This window comes from Prionailurus bengalensis, chromosome D3, assembly GCF_016509475.1.
Source record: "Prionailurus bengalensis isolate Pbe53 chromosome D3, Fcat_Pben_1.1_paternal_pri, whole genome shotgun sequence".
Lineage (NCBI taxonomy): Eukaryota > Metazoa > Chordata > Mammalia > Carnivora > Felidae > Prionailurus > Prionailurus bengalensis.
This window is the reverse complement of record NC_057356.1, coordinates 29,455,334-29,473,137: the sequence shown is the minus strand read 5'-3', so window position 1 is coordinate 29,473,137 and position 17,804 is coordinate 29,455,334. Positions and strand designations below refer to the sequence as shown.

Sequence of the window (17,804 nt, the reverse complement as noted above, 5' to 3'; positions counted from 1 at the left end):
TTTTGGTCACACCCCCTTCTGCCTATCTCACCCCAGGGGAAGTCCGATGGGTGGGGGTATGTGGGAGATCAGAGGTTCCACCTAAGGTCTTGTGAAACCAGGTGGAGCTGCCTCCAGGAAGCAGGGCATGAAGGGCTCCTGGGGCCATGGTGGCACTATTGACACCTCATCTGGCCCCACAGGTGCAGTCAGCCTCTGAGCTCAACCCCAGCTGTCCCTGTCCCAGGAGGTGGGTGGGTCTGCAATGGGTCTACTTTGGGCTGCAATATCCAGTATTTGCAGGTTCCCCCTGTCTCAAAAGCCCTGGCATCTGATACCTGGCTATAGGCCTGTGTACCTGAACCCCCAGGTGAACTCTCTTCAAATCTTCTGGTAACTGACCACCTGGCAGGCTAGTACTTGCCTGCTTGAAACTCTAGGACATTGACCTCAGCCTGGGAGACCCCACTGGCCACACCCCTTGAGCAGAGTGTTTTGGCTAGAGGGTGCCCTCTTGGGGGCTTGGCCCCTTTTGCTCATCCTGAGAGTGAGGTGGGGGCTGAATCCGAATCGAATTCTGAATCACCTACTTCAGGTAGGGCAACCTCAGGCAGTTTTTGTGATTCTCAACTTCACTTTCCTCTTTTCTAAAACTGGCCTTCCAGCTGGGCTGCTCTGCCCCTTCAGCCAGCTTACTCCAAGATGTCCTTCAAAAGTGCCCTCCATCTAGTCTCTGGGCAGCTTCTCCATCTGGCCCCACCCTCACAGGGTTTAGCTGCCCCTCCCTTGAGCATGAACAGCCCCCAGGCATAATCCCTGTAAATAAGTAAATTACTCGTTCATTCCAATTGCCTCTCCCATCATACTGGGTCTAACTCCACATTTCACCCTCAATACCTGGCATTGGGGTTTGTGGGCTGGCACGTTCCTAATTTAGGACAGGGGCACCAACTGGCTGTAACTGAGACAGTCCCAAGAAAGTATTGGCCTGGAGCTATCGTTGGTTGCTTCCAAATGAGAACTGACCTTTATGAGCCCTCACCATGTGCCTTAGCTCACGTCCTGCTCACAAGCAACCCTATCCAGATGGTGTAATTATTTCTCCCTTTTACAGATGGAGAAACTCAGGCTCAGAGAGGGGAGGTCATTCATCAAGGTCATTCAGTTGGTAGAAGAGTCAGGGTCTGAACCCAGGTGTGTCCCTTTGCCCCTTGCCCTTATCTGGAGGATTCCTCCCCCAGCCTGGGGGCAGGCCCTGGGTCTAGGGAGGAGAGCAGAGGGAGGGATAGCCAGGAATTCAAATTGGTAAAGTTGGTTGGGGGGAGGGCAGGAGATGCTGGGGAGTGGCCAGTAGTTAAGGCTTGGGCAACAGGGTGCTCTGCAGAGCTTCGCTTCAGGGAGGGAGGGGACAGTGGGGCAGGCACAAACCTGCTGGGTCAGAAATGCCCAAGGGTCTCCAGGGGAAGGCATCGGGAAGGTGGCTGTGAGCTGGGGCCAGCAAAGCAACCCAGGGGGGCAGGCCAAGTAGAATTGGGCACTGAGGCCCCACCCCAGAACCATGGGGATTTAAGGAGAAAGAGGCCTCGGAAAGGGCAGGAGGCCACATTTTCTAGAAGGAGGGAGTGGTCAGCCTGCACAAGGTCAGGCAAGATAAGAGTCACTGGGCCCAGCCTCCCTCGTGACTGTGACCAGAGGCTACTGTCTCAGCCCAGGGGCTTCCGTGTACTGGCCATGGTGGAGTTGGCCCCCTCCCCCACTACCACATGAACCCTGGTGATGAGGGAAGCCTTCCCGAAAGAAAACTGCAAAGTTGGGGGACACCTGAGTGGCTCAGTTAGTTAAGCATCCAATTCAGCCCAGGTCACGATCTCACGGTTTGTCAGTTCGAGCCCCAAGTGGGGCTCTGTGCTGACAGCTCAGAGTCTGGAGTCCACTTCAAGTTCTGTGTCTCCCTTACTTTCTGCCCCTCCCCCATTCAAACTCTGTCTCCCTCTCTCAAAAATAAATAAACATTCAAAAAAGTTTTAAAGAAAACTGCAAAGTTGGAATTTGGAAATTCCAAGCCCTCCCCACTATGCAGCCTTGGTCCACTCCTACCTCTATGGCTACATGAGCAGAGGCCCCCGGGGTACTTCTCAGTGCTCCACAACTCTGTTCCCTGCTAAGATTCCAGAGGAGACTGCCCTCTTAACTCCTGCCCCATTCAGCTTCTGGAGAGGAACCTCACAAGGGAAATGAGCATTGCCTCACCTTGGCCTCACCTTTTGCCCTAAGGTACTTTGCCCACTTTACCCCCGTCTCCCCATCTGCTAAGGCTCTGGTGGGCTTCTGCCTGTCCCATACAAGCCAATGAGGCAGATACAGCTATCAGCCCCATTTACAGGTGGGTAAACTAAGGCCAATAGAGGTCAGTACTAGGGCAGCTGGCTGGTCACCATTGCAGCCAGGATTTGGATCCAGGTCCAACCTCCTCTCCTTGAGCTTACCCCAGAAGCACAGACCCACCAACCTTTGTCTCTACCTTGCTCTTCACGGAGCCAGGACTGGGCCTCCTCCTTCATCCATCCATTCAGTGGAGCCAGCAGCTATTCAGGCACAGGGGTCTCGGCATCCTGCAGAAAGACCCCAGAACAGACACTGCCAGTCTAATGGTAGAGGCAACCAAGAAACCAAAGGGTTTAGTGGGAGGTTAATTGAAAGGGGGAGGCTCAGGGCCTGGGTGGGCTTGCAACCAAGTAGAAGACAGGCAGTTTTCCAAGAATGGTAACCAAGTAGAAGACAGGCAGTTTTCCAAGAATGGTAAGCCTCGCTGAAATCTTTCTTTCTTCTTTATTTCATAATGGTTTTTTCCCAAAAAAACAAAAGTAATACGTAGAGGGGGGAGTCAGTTAAGCGTCTGACTGTTGATTTCGGCTCAGGTCATGATCTGACGTGAGACCCACGTCAGGCTCTCTGCTGACCATGGAAGCTGCTTAGGATTCTCTCTCTCTCTCTCTCTCTCTCTCTCTGCCCCTTCCCTCTCAAAATAAATAAATTAATTCCTTAAAAAAAGTAATACATAGAGGTGATATAATAATTTCAACAATATAGGAGATTAAATGTGGAGTTACATGTGAAGACTCCATCCTCCCCCCCCCCATTTCCCCTCTTCCCCTGAGGTTCCCACCCAAACTTTCTTTAGGGATTTATGAGCATGGATAGAAACGGAAACATACAGAATTTCTAAAAACCATCAATGTGATTACATTTTACATATTATTCTACATCTTGCTTCTTCCACTTAGGAGAATGTCTTGGCCAATAGTAAACTTTTCACTTTCATTGGCCAGTCTGTCTGGTGACAGTGTCACTGTCTTCAGCTGGGTTCCAGGGCTGTGTTGCTTTCCCTTTAGCCTTCCCTGGGTTGCAGGTGGAGTGGACTTGTCTACACGCTTCCAGTGCAAGCATGTTCAAGCCTCCTGCTGCTGGCCTGGGCTGACAAAGAGTGCACCAAATTGTATGTATTGACTGTGTAGGTGCCTGCTGCCATCCTAGCTACTTTCTGCAGCGGTCGAGAGCAGATGATCGTGGCTTGAGCAGAGTTCCCATTGTAGGGAGAGCGAGAGATGTGAGCAAAGAAGCACCTACATCAGTAAGGTCTTCACAGGTGGTGCAAGACCTGAGAAGCAGATAGGGAGTGGGGACAGACAATGAAGGGCAACTGTTTTAGAGCAATCAGATGAAGTTGTACTAGGAGCAGCATTGCAGCAGATGCTGAAACATAGCTTGCCAGGTAGAGGGCACAGCATAGGCAAAACCTCTTCCTTGGCCCTACAAACCAGGGCAGTCAGTTTCTCCGTTATGACCTTGCAAAGCAGTCTGCACATCTCTTTGCCCGGATCCAACCCTCCTCTGAATAATATTCTCTCATCTCCTGCCTTGACCATGGTCTTCCAGGGCCAGGGACCACCACTGGGCTGTTTGCTAACATGGTGCCCACCTCATCATCCACGGTATCAGCAACTGTCAATTGAAGGACAATGGAGTGTGTGGCCTCTCTTGGGCTCAGGGTGTCTGGCTCTGCCTGGGGCTGTGGATGGCAAAATGAGGGGAGGTGGGTAGTGAGGAAGCCTCTCCCCAGCAAGGCATGGCCTTCACTCTAGGGAATATGTGGGGGGACTTTTCTTCAGATGGGGTACTGTTCTAAGAGGCTGCACCAAGCTCTTACCTGTCAGAGGGGCTTGGGTTTGAGCTTAGCTGTGTGACCTTGAACAGGTGACCTTAACCTCTTTGAGCCTCAGTTTTCCAATCTATAAAATGGGATCATAACAGCATCCTTTTCATAGGTGGTGATGAGAAACAGCAAGCCCATGTGTGTACAGTGCTTTGCTCACATGTAGAGTAAGGACTCAGTGTTGGGAGCCAATCACAGCAACCAGGAATTGGTGAGGCTGATGTTCTTGCAAGGGATATTCTGCTTCCCAGTTGAGTAACCTGAATACCAGGTCTCTGCAGTGCCATTCTATCTCCTGTGTGTACCACTCACATTACATCCTTTATGGTAAGGAATAAATGAACGCTACATGGCTCGGGAAGCAGTAGATGGGGTGCATGGTGGTCGGAGGGAATGAGGTGGGAGTTGGAAGGAAATTCATTCATGCATTCATTTGACTTTTAGTGGAGCCTGACTATTTGGTGGCAGGCATGAGCTGGGTAATGGGTCTACAAGAATGAACAAGACAAAGTCTTCCTGCTGTCATGGAAACTGCCCATCAGCAGCATCAGGGTGAGCAGGCTAGGGGCAGAGGAAACTTCCTGAAGGAGTTGATGTCTGAGCTGGGGAGGAGTTGGCCAGGCAGAGGTGGGGAGAAGGAGGAAGGGTGACACAGGCAGGAGGAGCCCTGGGTGCTAATGGCCAGAGGTGAGAGGAAAAATCATGGTGTGTATAGGAGCGGAGAGTTTGTCAATGTGGTTTGCTCTTGGGATGGGGGCAGTGAGATGTGATTTTACCTGGGGTATACTTACATTAAAATACTATAGGTTGTTTATCTGAAATTCAAATTTAACTAGGCATCTTGTATTTTTAAAATTTTTTGTTTTAAGTTTATTTATCTTGAGAGAAACAGAGACAGTGCAAATGGGGGAGGGGCAAAGAGAGAGGACAAGAGAGAGAATCCCAAGCAGGCTCTGTATTGCCAGCTCTGTATGAGCCAGATATGGAGCTTGAGCCCAAAAAGCCGTGAGAGGTCATGACCTGAGCTGAAACTAAGAGTTGGAAGCTTAACGACTGAGTCACCCAGGCACCTCTAGGCATCCTGTATTTCATTTTATTTCGTTTCATTTTTATTTTATTTTATTTTATTTTATTTTATTTTATTTTATTTTATTTTATTTAATGTTAGAAAGCATGCCAGGGAGGGGGGCAGAGGGAGAGAGAGAGAGACAGAATCTTAAGCAGTCTCCACACCCAGCGCAGAACCTGACTCAGGGCTAGATCTTGTGACCATGAGATCATGACCTGAGCTGAAATCAGGAGTCTGGATGTTTAACCAACTGAGCCACCCAAGCTCCCCAGCATCCTTTGTTTTTTTATATTTGTTAAACTTGGCTATCATGTTAAGGCACTGTGATTTACCCTTTGGGGATATTTTGTATCATTTGTTTTCCTTTTGTTTGTTTTTTAATTGAGAAAAGACGATGGTAAAAGTGACACATCAGCTCTACTGTCCTTACTTGATCCATACTACATGACATAGCAATCATAGAGCTACTTTATCCAGGGCTTGCCAGAGCTTGCCAGAGCCTGATTCTGTACTCTATCTGACAGTTTCATCTTAATCAGTCTTCACAAGAGCCCCATGGGCAGGTGCCATTATTATTCTCAAATGACTGATGAGGAAAGATGATCAGAGAGGTTAGGTCCCATACTAGACACACAGAGGGAGCTGGAGTGCAAAATAAATCCAGTTCTCAATGGTTCTCCTATCCTCATTACTGTGTGGTTTTTATATTTCCATACTACCTGCCACCCAAATAGAGTTTTACGGGGTTGCTTTCAGTGAGAACAAAATCTTGAAACCTGCCATTTTCATTTACTATATCGAAAACATTCCCCCAAATTTTAAAGTTTAAGTGCTTACGTACTATTGCACTAGAAGCATGCTTGGATTTTATTAAGTGCTTGGCAGGAAATGGGCTTGAGGGTGAACACTGGATGTGGGGAGACCATGCAAACCTCAGAACAGAGATGGTAGGAGTCTAGTACAATATGATTTAGAAATCCTTTCTTCCCTCCTTGGATTTTTCTTTTTTCCTTCTGAGTTTATTTATTTATTTTAAATATTTTAAAGTAATCTCTATACCCAACACGGGCTTGAATTCATAACCCCAAGATCAGGAGTCCCATGCTCCACTGACTGAGCCAGGCACTCTCGTCTTTCTGATTTTAAAGGGACTATGTACTAAATATGGAAAACTTGGAATGTTCAGGAAAGTTAAAGAAGCAGGAATAACAAAACCTTAACAGGCTTGATATGAATTGCTACACCATTTGGGAAGTATACCAGGTAGGACCTATCCAAATTGAAAATGTTCACGTATCAGTTAGCCCATAGAGTCTATTTCTAGTAAACTATTCTGCACAAGTGAAGGCAGAAGGATGTAAAAATATATATTCAATGACTTTAAAAATTGTTTTTTAAAAGCACCAAACTGGGGTCCCTGGCCGGCTCAGTTGGAAGAGCATGAGACTCTTTGTCTCGGGTCATAAGTCTGAGCCCCACATTACATGTGGAAATTAGTTAAAAATAAAAATCTTTAGGGGTGCCTGTGGCTCAGTGGATCCTCTGACTCTTGGTTTTGGCTCAGGTCATGGTCCCAGGGTGGTGGGATCAAGCCCTGTGCTTTGGGCTCTGTGTGAGTGTGGAGCCTGCTTTTATTCCTCTCTCTCTCTCTCTCCCCCTCCCTCCCTCCTTTCCTCCCTCCCTCTGTCCCTCTCTCTGGTTTGCACACACACTGTCTCAAAAAAAAAATCTTAATATATATATATATATATATATATATATATATATATAAACACTAAACTGTAAGTAATCTGAAAAGCTATGATTAAGGGAAGTGTTTATGGAACCCTCATACTCTGGAATATGTTAGCTATTAAAAAGTGAATTGTGTGATATGAACTAGAAAGATGTCTGTGATAGCTTCTTAGGGACAAAGAACAGATGTCCTGTAAGTTCTAAAGTGACTTGCCATTTATATGGTATATTATTTTGTAGTTTTAAAAAAGTAAGATTGTTGTGTAACATGTGAACAGATACCTGTTGATGTCAGATGTACATGTCAAACTGCTAATGTTACTTCAGAAAACATATGGGAGTGAGGGGGAAGGAGAATGAGAAACTTTAAAAAAAATGTAGCTGGAATTATTCCTATTAGAAATGTTCCTTTTGTAATAAAACACTAAAATATACATGTGAATGAAAAAAAAAATCCCAACCCCTAGAGAGAACCTCTGTAAATATTTTGGTGTGTTTTCTTCAATATTTTGCATGTACCTATATATATTTGTGCACTTTTTATTCTTAATATCATTTGCACATTTCCAGATCATAAAACATCTTTGTAAACACCATTTATAGTGGCTCCCTTACATTTTCTCTTGTGGGATATTTGACCAATCCCCTGTTGTCAGACATTTACTTTGTGTATGATTTTTTTCATTATTATAAATGACACTTGAAAAAAATTGATTGTACATTAATTTTCAAATGCAAATAGAACAAGTGACTACTGAGTGCCTATTAAGTCTCAGGTGTGTTCTTGGCATTGGGGTTCCAAGCTTATGATCTGGTTAGAAAGATCATCAAGCATATGGTCTGCAAATGTGGTTAATTTCTTTAAAACAGAGTCCCAGAAGATGGATTACTACTGCTCCAAGGGGGTATTGATCATTTGAAAAGATTTTTATACTTGGCTCATACTACCAAATTCACATTCAGAAATTTTGAAGCAATTTATGTACTTCCAACAATATATGAGAGTGATTACTCACCAGACCCCTGCCTGTTTGAAGATTATAATTTGAAACTGATTCCTGAAAATAAAACCAAACCCTCAGTATGTTGTAGTTTATTATTTTTTTTTAATGTTTATTTATTTTTGAGACAGAGAGAGACAGAACATGAATGGAGGAGGGTCAGAGAGAGGAGGAGACAGAATCCGAAGCAGGCTCCAGGATCCAAGCTGTTAGCACAGAGCCCGACAGGGGCTCGAACTCATGGTTCTGGTCCGTGAGTTCATGACTGAGCCAAAGTTGGACGCTTAACTGACTGAGCCACCCAGGTGCCCCAGTATATTGTAGTGTTAACTTGCATGTCTTTGGTTAGTAGAGTATTGACATTTTTTCAGTAGTTTCTTCGATCACAGAATGTGCCTTTTCTTCCTTACCGATGTTTGGTATTTCTCTTTTCATTTGTTATGTTCTTACCATTTCTAGGATCTGTTTCTAGGCTTTTTGTCCCCTTTCTTTCTTGGTTTATACCACACTGAATTGACTGTGGTAGCTTTATAATTTAAGTATTATTAAAGCAAGTCCACCTTCATTTGTGGGAAATGAGAGCTGGTTTTGGTTATTTATTCTTTCAGGTGAACTTAGAATTTTGTCAAGTCCTGTTAGGATTACATTAATTTTACACATTACATTAAATATACATTTACATTTAATATACTTTAAATTTATGCATTAATCTGGAAAGAATGGTCGCATAACCAGCCTTCAAGAGGGGGTCTTGGCTAGTGCTAGGGCACAACTTCTCTGCATGGCAAGTCTGGGTTCCTCTCTCAGACGTTGACAGTGGTGTGTTCTTTTGTTTGGTGTTCAAAGTAGAGAGAGGTCCATTAAGTAACTCCCTAGAGAAGCGGCCACGCTCGGGCCAGCTCCAGTCCCTCAGCAGGCCATCGGGCCACGAGCTTGGGTCCAGGCGGGCCAGCTTAGGCGCGTCGCTTGACCCCAGGGGCCAGTGAGGGTTTGTGGTCACCGGAAGGGGCTGGCTGAACACCGAATGCTCGAGACCTCCGCGTCCTCTGAGCAGGTAGGGCCAGCCCGGGGGGCTGCGAGAGCGGGGACCCGAGGGGTCGCGGGGGTCAGGGGTGGGGGTGGAGTCCCTTTCCCTACAGGACACAAATAACTTAGGCCTCCTTGGGAGCCCAGATCACGCCACCTGCAGTCCCCGGGGGCTGCGCCTCTGACGGCGAGGTCCCTGCGGGGAGCACGGAGCCAGGGTGCAAAAGTGTCCTAGAGGTGGGGCGCAGGTTGCTAGGGTTTGGGGGGGCTTCAAAGGGGTCAGGGTCAGGCTCAAAGGGCGTCAACTCTGCGTGTGTGGGCTGGGCGTGGGCATGTGGGGGTCCAGAGTCCCCATCCCAGGGGGTTGGGCGGTCCGGTTGTTTCGGGGTGAGGTCGCGGCCCTACCCCTGCACCTGGGGTCTGGGTCAGGCGGGGCGCCCACCGTCTGGGTCCTGGGTGCCTCCTGCGCGCCCCTCCCCCCACGGCGCCGTCCAGCAGGCCCACCGCCCCGCCCTGCCCAGTGTTCGGACCTCTCGCCGGCTCCGCCCCGCCCCTCTTGCCCCGCCCACAACGAGACCCCGCCCCAAACCGCCCCCGGCCCCGCCCCGCCGCTCGCCCATTCAGATGTGGGTCAGGGGTGAGCGGGCGGCGCCGACGTCACAAGCTTCCAAGATGGCGCCGGGCGGGCGGCTGTGAGCGGCGCTCGGGGCGCGCTGGGCGGGGAGCCGAGCCGGGCCGGCGGCGGGCGGACGGGGCGGGCGCAGGCGGCGCAAGCCGGGCGCCGAGGACAAGGGGCCGCGGGCAGGGCCGGCCGGCCGGCGGGCGGAGCGCCGCCGCCGACGCACACGAGGTGAGAGGCGGTCAGGGGCAACGGGGGGCGCGGGCGGGCGCGCCCCCGGGGAGAGGGGCGTGGGCGGGCGCGCGCCCGCCGGGTCTGGGCGGGGGCGCACGCGGGACCGCTGGCTGGACCCAGCCCGCCGGGGCTTTGTGGTCCCGGTGCCCGGCAGGGCGCGAGCGGCGGGGGACCCCGGGCACAAAGCCCCGGGGCCGCGCCAGGCCGGGCGCGGGTCTGCGGAGCGGGGGTCGGCGGGCGAGCGGGCGCCGGCTCTTTGTGCCTTTTCATTAGCAATCTAATCCGAACAGCGTCGGGAGAGCTGCGCTGCCTGACAGGCGGGCGGGCTTCCATTATGCAAACGGCCCAGCGCCTGCGGCCGCCCCTCATAAGGGGATTTTGCTATTTCCAGAACTGCGGCGCTCCTCTGCCTGCGGTCCCCTTTTCTTGCCCCCTCCCTGCGGGAAGACCGGCCTGGGCAGGGCCAGGGTTGGCCTTGGAGGAGCCGCTCCCAGAGGACCAGGCCCTGCGGCTGGTGGGCTCGCTGCCCTGCCCCCAGACCTCTCCTGTAGGCAGCCACTTGGCAGGAAGAGAGATGGGCTTGGGGGAGGGGGGTCGGCTGGCAGGGGGAGGGGACCGGCTGGCAGAGGAAGGGGGCTGAAGGGCCCCAGCTTGTCACTCTGTTTATCTACTAAGATGGTTCATATTCACGTAGACCTAGTTGGTTGGGGGTGGGGGTAGGGGGGGAGGCAAGGATGCCTCTCCCTGGGGGGCAGTGACTTCTGGAGAGCAGGGAACGAGGTCAGATAATGCGCCCAGCGGCCCCACCCAGAACAGCGTGGGACTGCCTGGAGAAGGGAGCCCAGTGCTGATCCAGATGGGTTGGAACGTTTTTGAAGTTATTTATCCATGCCTTCTATCCCCTCCACCCCCAGTGTCTTTTTCTAGTAGGAGTTGCCAAGCACATCTGGAAAGCTAGGTTCCCGCGCCCCCCACCCACCGCCCCAACAGCAAGGAGGGGTGTAACCCGGGGAGGCCACCCCTCTGACATATGTGGTGGGGGGGAGGGGCAGAGCTTTGCCCATAGGAATCCTGTGGCGGTGGATTGTTGACTGATGTGGGGATTGCTGTGCCTCTTGTCCTGGGGGGGTGGGTGGGGGGAAGGAGAGCTGGCAGGTAGTGGAGGTGCCTCCAGAGCTTCTAGGCTGAACTTGGGCCTGTTCTCGAGGGACTTTGGCTGGAGGGATGGAGCTAGGTCACTCAAACCCAGGACCTTTCTGGAGCTGTAGCATTTATTGCTTCCTGGCTCCTGGCTTTACTTCTTCCCCTCCATTCCCATCTGCCAACCCTGGACTCCTTGGCCCTTTCTGCAGACATTTTCAGTAGCACAGGCCATGTGGCTGGTCTGTAGCCCTGGCTCAAGGAGAGACTGTACACTTAGAACAGGGTTGCTGGAGTGGTCTGAAAAAAAGCAGATGGGCCGGCCTCAGGCTGGCCTCTAGAGACAAAGCTGTGTGGTGAGATTGCTGGTTTAGCGGGCTCTTAGCACCAAGGGGGGGGGGGGGGATGGGAAGCTGATACTTGGGGGTTGAACTGAGTCTTTTGGCCCAGGAGTAGGTCACCCTGCATTCCAGGGAACCTTTGGTCCTGTACAGTTGGGGTTATGAAAATCTCTGGGTCCCATGGGCAGGCAGTAGACTCAGAAGGCTGGGAGGGGCTCCCCACCTGACTGCCTGCTTCAAGGGTTGGAACTCCCAGGTTGGTCTGCCTTCCTTTGGCTTCTGGCTTTCTGCGGACCAGTTTTGGGGAGTTGCTGAGTGCCTCTTGCCCAGCTTCTCTGGCCGTTTGACTCAGAGTGCTGGTGTGTGCCCAGAATTTTCCCTGCAGTGTTTTCCTGCCAGTTGTTAGGACTTGTAGATTAGTCACTCAGCTTTTACAAGCAATTCCTGAAAAGAAAAATCTCCCTCTGGTTGCTGGCTCTGCTTAGAGGAAGAAGCAGCCCGAGGGAGCCAGGTCTGTAATTAAAGCAAAACTGAAATGATTGCTTCAATTGCTGGAAGGAGAAGAAGAGGCGCAGGTGGGGCAGAGGCGATACGTCCTGTCCTGCTGCGCAGTACCTGCTCTGGGGACAGGTAGGCACGATCCTGTCTTCATTCCCTGGTCTTGGCCGGCAGCCCAGCCTTCTCCACAAGCTGCAGTCCTGGATTAATCCTCACGTAGTGTTTTCTTTCCATAGATCAGATTTCTCATTTTGTTAATAAGCACAGCCTCCGATCCACTTGAAGTCAGCTGTCGTGGACTTGGAGCAACAGGGTTTTGCATTATTGAGCTGACAGGCCTGCTGCCTTCCCGGTGTCCTTATTGTCTGTCAGGGTCAGATCTGGGGGTGGGGGCAGTGCCTTTTAATCAGCAGCTAGCCCCCCAGAGAAGGGCTGGCTGGGCAGTTCTGGAGAGTCGGAGGAGTGAGGAAGGAATAAAGTTCAGTTTACCCAGGGGACCTGTGGTGTTGCCCTTTTGCTGGCCTGTTGGCCTCAAGCTGTCAGCCCCACCCAAAAGGTTGTTCGCTTTGCCCACTGGGGCTGAGAGCCACTGCCCCCAGGACCTGATCACTAAGAGGGTGGGGGCTCTTGTATCTGCCACCTGGGAGCAGCTTTCACCATTGAGAAGAAACAACAAATCAGGTTCTTGTCCTCCTGGCTCTTGGAGCCTGGCTGAGGAGGGACTCAGAGCGCAGTGAGAGGTAACTGGGCTTAGTTAGAAAGTCTGGATCGTGATGCAGGCTCTGCCGTTTACTCTCCATGTGACCTTGGACAGTGATTGACTCTCTGAGCTTTGGTGTCCCTCTGTCTAAAATGGGAGCAGAACTTGAGTTTACATATACATATCGCTGCCCTCCAGAGCTCACTCAGCCTGGGGAAGACTGACAAACAAATGATTGTTAAGATGGGGCGATAAGGTCTGGCACTGTGCTGTATGGAGTGTAGAGGGCACCGCGGGGATGGTGGCTGTAGCTTCCAGGCACGGAGGAAGGGCCCAGCTCTGGGGTGGAGGATATCCATGAATGCCATGCTGAGTTGAAGTTGGTCGTAGAAGAGTTTTAATGGGGAGTTCACAGGAAGACCGTGGCAGTGTGGAGTGTGGCAGGGGAGACTGGAGAGCAACGAGGCAAGAACGTGAACCTGCAGATGCTGTGTGTTAGAGAAGCTAGCACCGGAGCACCCACTGCGGGCAAGGCACCTGGGAGGCTCTTTCACAAGCTTTTTATTTATTTGACAAGATTTTCTGAGAACGACACAAGGGTGCAGCACCCAACTCCTGTGGCTAGACTGGATCATGCTGGTCTCTGCCCTCTGGCACTCACAGCCTTGCCAACAAGTGGTCAACCTCGGGACGGGAGATAGGGGCACACTTAAGTTTTCTCCAAATCCTTCCAGGTCAGCACACCACCACTTAGTCTCCTCTTACACGGACTGGTAAATGAGACTCAACTGGGAGGTTACATAATTTGCTGGGGCTGCAAGCAAGCAACTGGTCAGGCTAGGGCTGGAGGGTAAATGCCTTTAACTCCAGGGCTTTGTGGCCCATGTAGTGTGGAGTCTGGAGAGGTCTGAGCTCCAAGCCGGGAGAGGCCAGCAGACAGCCCCCTCCCCAAGAGGATCCTGGCTCCGGTTTAGGGGCTTCCAAACAAGCCAGGCCAGTTTGACTCTGCCTGGCACGGCCAGCCTGTGCTTCCTGCTGGGAGGGGCCTTGCCCTGAGGGATAGGGACCTGGGCTGGGGGAGGTCTTAGAGCTGCAGTCAGGAGTGGCAAAGCCAGAGAAGCCGTGGGGGTTGGGGTTGTGTGTGGGCCCCTAGTGAGCTTGATAAGGAAGGGAAAGCCGGGAGGTGACTCCAGGCCCACCACAGTCTAGGAGGGAAGGGCCCCGGCTGGGGTGCCTCTGCTGAGGGAGGGTGTGGCTGGACTGAGTGCAGTGAGTGACTCTAAGATCCTGCCTGGGACATTTGGGAAGGGGTTCAGAGCCCCTCCTTCAGACTGCTCGGTTTTCATGTTTTTCATGGTAGTGTCCCATGTGGGTGCAGAGGAGGGCGAGTGTGGCCTTAAAGTTAGAGCAGGTCTTTCTGTGGGTGAGAGGGGACAGGGCAGCCATCTGTTGCTGCCTCTGAGATACATAGTGCATAGTAGGTGTCTGTTTCCTGTTTGAGGGTAAGCCACCCCTGTGAGCACATGGGGTATGAATGAGGAGGGAGAGTGCGGTATGGAAAGGCAGGTGGCCCAGTCTTCCAGTGCTGTACTTCCAGCTCTCTCCATCCATTCCATGGCAATTCTAAGGGCCACTAAGGAAAGGTGGTGTTTGGACTTGGCTGGGGGGGCGCTTCCAGGTGGGGAGTTGGCCTCTTGTGGAGATGGAAGGGCTGTTGGCTCAGGCACGGGTGTGGCCGCTGTGCAGACTTGTCCCATGCGTTCCAGGCTGCTGCTGCTGCGGCCTCAGGCTTCTTTCCCAGCAACACCTGTGGGTGGGTGGGTTCTCTCAGGTGAGTGTGGGGAGGGGCCACTCCAGTGCTTTGAGAACAGTAACTCCCCCACCCCCACGGAGTAGAGGTGCTGCTCCCATCACACACTGGAGTCTGAGCTCCCTTGGCCTCTTCATCAGCCTGGTTATAGGTCCTTCAAGGAGAAAAACTGCCCCATGGCCTTTGCAGTTCCCTCACCTGTGCTGCTTTGGAAGTTTATCAGATCTTGGTGAATTCTCGTACCTGAAATGAATGAGAAGCGACAGTAGGGTTGATGGCTAGGAAAGTGGGACCCGGAGCCTCAGTGGCCTGACCCTCTATGGACATCATGGAACTTTCCTTGTGATGAGTGTGTGCTGCTACCCTTGCTTCCTGGAAGAGGCCTGCCTGCCGGTGCCCTGGTTCTCAGCTCTGGACCTCAGGATCATCTGGGAGCTGGTAGAGGCCAGCCCAGCCTAGACTATTTCTAACGTCCATGTTTCCTAAGACTTGGAAATGAATTCAGTGTGCAGCCAAGATCGAGAACCACTGCTTTAAAGAATCTTTGTTGGTAATAGAATCAAGCAAGTGGTGAGTCCAAATCGACCAGTGCATTATGACCTGGGGTGGTCATGAAGTGCTTTACTCTAATGGCCCAGTGGGATTGAATTTATTTGCAAAACTAGTTAGGTTGATTCTGTTAGTTACTAGGGTCTTGGAGAAGCACCAGACACAGAAGGGGCTCACTCTTTTTTTTTTTTTTAATTTTTGAGAGAGACAGAGCACGAGCAGGGGAGGGGCAGAGAGAGAGACACACACACACAGAATTTGAAGCAGGGCCCAGGCTCTGAGCTGTCAGCACAGAGCCAGACATGGGGTTTGAGCTCACAAACTGTGAGACCTGAGTGGAAGTCAGATGCTTAACCAACTGAGCCACCCAGATACCCCTGGGGCTCGCTCTTTTCATGGTTTTTCTTACTTGGTGGCAGTGGGAGGGACCACAGGCTGGTGTGCACTAAGGGGACAGCTCTTCAGAGGTCCCTGGGGAGCTGCTTGTTGCCCTTGACTCCAGAACTCTTGGTCCTGCTTGGCTTTCAGAGTTTACCTGTTCTGGTTTTGTGGTGGCGTTCTTGGGCCCTGGTTGGCCTCTGTGTGCCCTGGCAGGGCCTGACATAGTGACATTTGGGAATCCTTGTGGCTCCCTCATGAGTCCACTGTGGCCATAGCTGGGGATTCCTGGAACCTGAGCCCCTGTTTTTCTCTCTGACCTCAAGGTCCCTGGGGGAGAGAGATTGATCCCTGAGGTTGCTTTTCTGGGTTGTTATCTGGGTAAGGTGTATAAGGGGCCAGGAAACAGTGTGGGGGGTGGCTGTGAGAGGCAGAGCTTCAGGTAAGACCTGGCTGGCCTGGCCCAGCTCCCTTTGCTGGAATAGAACAATGAACTGTCCTGGCGCTTAGTGCATATCTGCGGGCAGATGGAACATAAGACAACCCTGCCTGCTCTGGGCAGCTTACAGAATGAGGTGAGCAAGTGTCTTGAGTCTGGTGTGGTTCTGGTTGTTGTCTTGGGTAGGAAGTGCTGTTTTTTAGGGAAGGAAGACCAGCCTGGGCTGTGGCTGTGAAGGAGAGGGGATCAAGAAGTCGTGGCTGGTAGTTGAGGAAGAAGCAGGTGGTGTTGGGAGCACAGGCAACATGTCCTCCCTCTCTGTTCTTTTCCACCTGTACACATCATGGTAGGTGGACTCTGGTTGTGTCTTGAGAGTGAGTGGTCCTGGGGTCTGGGTTCCTGCCTCAGCTCTTTTTGCCTCTTCCTCCTACCATGCCGCAGGACTTCCCTGCCCTTCTCTCTAGTAGAAGGTGGCTGATGGTTTCTGTCTGACAGGTGCTACTTTTAGCTTTGCCTGAAAACTGGGAGAATTCCTGACAGATGCTAGGAAAGTGTGGCAGAAGATGGTTGGGTGCTCACTTTTAGGCTCTTACCCCATGCTAGCCCTTGTGGGAGGCGTTCGGAGTTTAATCCTTGGAACATAACCTGTGCAGTGCCAATCATTTTATCAATCTTCACTGTATAAGTGACTTAGAGAGGTTAGGCAATTATTTTCAAGTCACATAGCTAGGAGGTGGGTAGAGAATTTCTAAGGGTAAGGTAAACACAATCACACATGTGTGGCAGCCTTGAACACGTATATTTGTGGGCTTCCTCTGAGCAGTGCCTGGGCCTGGAGACAGTCAAGGTTTTCGTTTGGAGTGGGGTGGCAAGATGACTGTCTTGGACAAAGCCTGGAGGTGACTGGTAGTCCCTTGATAACTGCGGAGGGACCACTACAAGCTTGGTGAGCGGGTCCATTCCCCACCTCCCTCCAGGAGCTGGGGGACAGAGGGGACTCTCTGGGTCATCCTTATTCTACCAGTCTCAACTCCTTCCCTTCTGGCACATGGGACTCTTCTGTCCTATGGAAAGTTTGGCCTTTGCTAACCACTTCCAGAAGAGCCTTGAGAGGGAGGCTTTGGGGGTTCCTGGGAACTCAGAGCTGGGCTCCTTTCCTTCTCTTGGTATTCTCACTGTGTCAGTGAATGAGAGGTGCTTGGGCCAGCGGTGCTGTGTTGTGTGACATTGGGCAGGGTGACCTCTCTCTCAGCAATGTGAGGCTCTTTCTTGGTAGATGGGTGATCTTGGTGATGAGGGGAGAGGCCAAGCCATAGCCTCTTCAGGTTCCCTGGGCCACCTCCAGCAGGTGCCTTTCTCACTTGCCACGAGGCTCCAGGTGCAGGTGGGTTGAACGCTGGGCTTGGGTTGTCCTTTGGCTGTGGTAGATGAACCTGAGCGCCAGAGGGGTGCAGGCAAAGGGGAGAGGACTGTTTCCAAAGTCCCACATTCCATGCATGTGTTGACGCTGATAAGGGCAGCAGGGCTGGCTTAGCTGCTTTGGGCAGGAGGGGACTTTGACTTCATGCCCCCAGCAGGCAGCGGAGCTTGCACATCCTGCTTCCTGTAGCACCCCTCCCCCTCCTCCCTCTCTGACCACCTGTGACTACTGCCTCTGGAGGGCCCACGACATGCAAAGGCCCAGCTTGCTCCCAAAGCATTGCCAGCTCTGAGTAAGCAGGCCTCTGGAGATCTGTTTGGAGTTTCTGTCAGCCCTGCCTTTTAGAGTATTTGGTGAACAAGTGTGGTTTTGAGAAGAGTGCCTCTCTGTGACTCATTTTCCTTGCCTGTAAAATGGGTTGTTAGAAATATTTGAGCTAATGCATGTCAACTGTTCTCAGAGTGGTTTGCAGACCCCTTGGATTTCCCAAGACCCTTTTCATAATTCTTAGAAGTTACTGGCCTTTGTCTTGTGCAAAGCTGTGGTGGGTGTACGTGTTGCCCAGAGTTGTGTTCTCCACTGTTGGTGCTCCAGACTGAGACATTCAGTCTTACGAGTGACTGGGGGAGGCAGTACAGATGACTGAGTAGTAAA

The 17,804-nt window shown here is 51.6% G+C and overlaps 1 protein-coding gene across 1 annotated transcript in view; it reads left to right on the top strand.

The window, feature by feature from the left end:
• Nucleotides 1-9,806: 9,806 nt before the first annotated feature.
• HIC2 (HIC ZBTB transcriptional repressor 2) overlaps nt 9,807-17,804 on the top strand; it is a 28,599-nt gene continuing 20,601 nt past the window's right edge. The window contains exon 1 of the mRNA XM_043558206.1: nt 9,807-9,872. The gene's annotated coding sequence lies outside the window, so the exon portion shown is untranslated. The remainder of the gene's footprint in view (nt 9,873-17,804) is intronic.